The 2,760-nt window shown below is 46.0% G+C and overlaps 1 non-coding gene across 1 annotated transcript; it reads right to left on the reverse strand.

Annotated features, from left to right (window-relative positions):
* Positions 1 to 1,707: 1,707 nt before the first annotated feature.
* LOC113243643 (U6 spliceosomal RNA) lies at positions 1,708 to 1,812 on the reverse strand. Its single transcript, XR_003312180.1, has one exon. It is a non-coding gene; the product is annotated as a U6 spliceosomal RNA (small nuclear RNA).
* Positions 1,813 to 2,760: the final 948 nt, after the last annotated feature.

Raw genomic sequence — 2,760 nt, forward strand, 5'->3', positions numbered from 1 at the left:
CTCATCCCGACTTTGCAATCATCTCTCGCGCTGTTGGCTGAATCTTCTATATTTACAGTCGGCGCTGGAGACCCTCTGTCGTTGTCCAAGTGTTACGACCCCTGAACTCTGAGACCTGACTTTGCACACAGCAGGTCTCATTATCAATGGGCTAATAAATCATAAATAATAAGATAAAGGAAATGGACAGTGAAGACATTAATGAATAAAATCAAACAGACGCTTGCGGTGCAGGGTCCCTTCTTTGCAAAACCAAACTCAGGGGCAAGTTGCACGTTTCTAACCAGCAATCAGAGTACAGAGGGGGCAGGCAGCAGGGTTTTGCATTTGATTCATATAATTTGTCAGTAAAGTCCCAGGGTGTGCAGCCATTTCAATGTTCTACAGTTTACCTCAGTTCTGGGCGCAGCCCTTCTTATACGTAACGGTGAGCAACGGCTTTAAACTCCTCTTTATGTGGGTATCTGGAACTGTCTTTGGAGGGCACATTTTAAAACTTCCATTTCGAAGGGATCCATCGCCCTCTTGCGTCCCCCCCCCCCCCCGGTATCCCCTGGGATCCGCAGGCCCCTCGACTCCAATCTCCACCCACAGAATTCAGAGCTCCATTCTTCTACTCCGCGAATGTCTTCCAAATAGAGGGAACAGTATTATGCAGACTGGCTCTCTGGTTCTAATCTAGGCGGTCGCGTTGATGTCCAGACAGTGCCCCGCATGTGGACCGTGGTTTTGAGTGACAGGAGGGCAGGAAACAGAGGTGACTGACTGACGTGCTGGATTGGTCACAGCTGGAAGAAACACCGCCCTAACGGCACCAGGCGCCAAATGGAGACCTAGTGCAAGGTACAGCCGGGCTGTGAATGACTGGCGGGGGCGGGTCCTTGCAACAATAAAGGAGCTAGTGGGAGGCCTGCGAGGCTGGGCCAATCCGGCTGTGAGTGACCAGCAGGGACCAGCCCTCCCAGCAACGAAAGGCCCCGGGGAAGGAATCCTGCATACTAAGGGATGCTGAGGCGTTGCCATGGGAGCTAAGGGCTGTCCTGGTCTTGATAAGATCCTTTCTCCCACAATTTTTCTTTCTCTGCACGGCTCTCATATATCTATGAGGACTCAGTGTGCCGTCCCCTGTAGCAGAGTTTTCTATTTTATACCCTCAAGTGGGGAGGGGGCTAGGGATAGCGTAAGTCTCTAAGGAATTTTGGAAGCAAGGTCTCCAGGACCTTGAGGGGGCTAGCTACTGTTGGGAAAGGGTCATTTATTACCGTCTAATAAAACCTTAGTCATGAGACCCTTCAGATGTATATCGGTGGGCCATATGCTTGGGGGATGATTGCCAACACGTATCTTGGGGGGGTGGTGGTTAGAGATAAAGGAAGTTTCCAAAGGAATTTTTATACATTAAAGTAGACTTACAGGATCTTGGTGGAGGGGAGGGGATCAGATGTTCGTCACCTTGTTAACACTGGAACAAAAGGGACTGCCTTTTGCCCTTAGCAAAGTATTAACATCGAGGCAGCTGAGTTCCTACAGGAATGTCACCATGCCTGTTTCAAGGACTTGTCAATGGGCTGTAGGTAGTAAGGACTGTTTCTTTGTCCTTTAGGGCAGCCAGCAGTTCCTGAGGAATGTTGCATACATCCCGTGGGTGGGGGGGTTGCAGGGTGTCAGCTTCTGCTTTGTCTTCAGCTTGCCTTCCGTTCACTCATCAGTAGGATGTGAGGTAGAGATGAATTTGCATGTCATCCTTGTGCAGTGGCCATGCTAATCTCTGTATCGTTCCAATTTTAGTATATGTGCTGCCAAAGGGAACACGGTGCGAGGTAGAGATGTAACTATTTTTTTCCCAGATGGATAAAAAACTGTTCACACACCATTTACAGAACAACCATTCTTTCCGTCTCTCTTTATGTTTGTGTTACTGTACCAATACCATACCGAAACTTTATGGAATATTTGGCTCTTGATAAGGCAAGTCCTTCCACTATGTAATTATCTTCCAAAACTTTTCTGGTTCTTCTGCTCCATTTTATCTTCTAACTGAGAAATAGAATGAGCTAGTCAATTCTATTATTAAAAATTGATGCTGGTATTCTGATTGAGATGGCCTAGAATTTATAGATTATTTTAGAAAAAAGTGACATTTTGGGGCACTTGGCTGGTTCAGTGGGAAGAATGTGGGACTCGCCCCATGTTGGGTGTAGAGATTACATAAACAAACAAACAAACTTTAAATATATAGAGAGAGGTACAATTATTCGTAGTTTTTAAATGTAGAAAATAAGACCAGAAAAGGCATTAGAAGTCTTTGCCCAATGTAACACAGTAAATGGAAAGCATGGATTTGTACCCACAAAGATAGTTTCTGAGTCTACAAGCTTAGTCACTATCATACATTGCTACTTCTGGACCCTTTTTTTTTTTTAATTTTGCTGTATTTTTCCCTCTCTCTTCAGGCATTTTATTTTATTTTTTTTTTAAGATTTTATTTATTTATTTGACAGAGATAGAGACAGCCATCGAGAGAGGGAACACAAGCAGGGGGAGTGGGAGAGGAAGAAGCAGGCTCATAGCGGAGGAGCCTGATGTGGGGCTCGATCCCATAACGCCGGGATCACGCCCTGAGCCAAAGGCAGACGCTCAACCGCTGTGCCACCCAGGCGCCCCTCTTCAGGCATTTTAAATCCGTTTTCTTCATCTATTTAATTATATAGGGAAAAGTCAGTATTCTCCCTCCACTTCATCCTCTAACCCAGTTCCAGT

The sequence above is a fragment of the Ursus arctos genome, unplaced genomic scaffold (genome assembly GCF_023065955.2).
Source record: "Ursus arctos isolate Adak ecotype North America unplaced genomic scaffold, UrsArc2.0 scaffold_19, whole genome shotgun sequence".
NCBI classification, from domain to species: Eukaryota; Metazoa; Chordata; class Mammalia; order Carnivora; family Ursidae; genus Ursus; species Ursus arctos.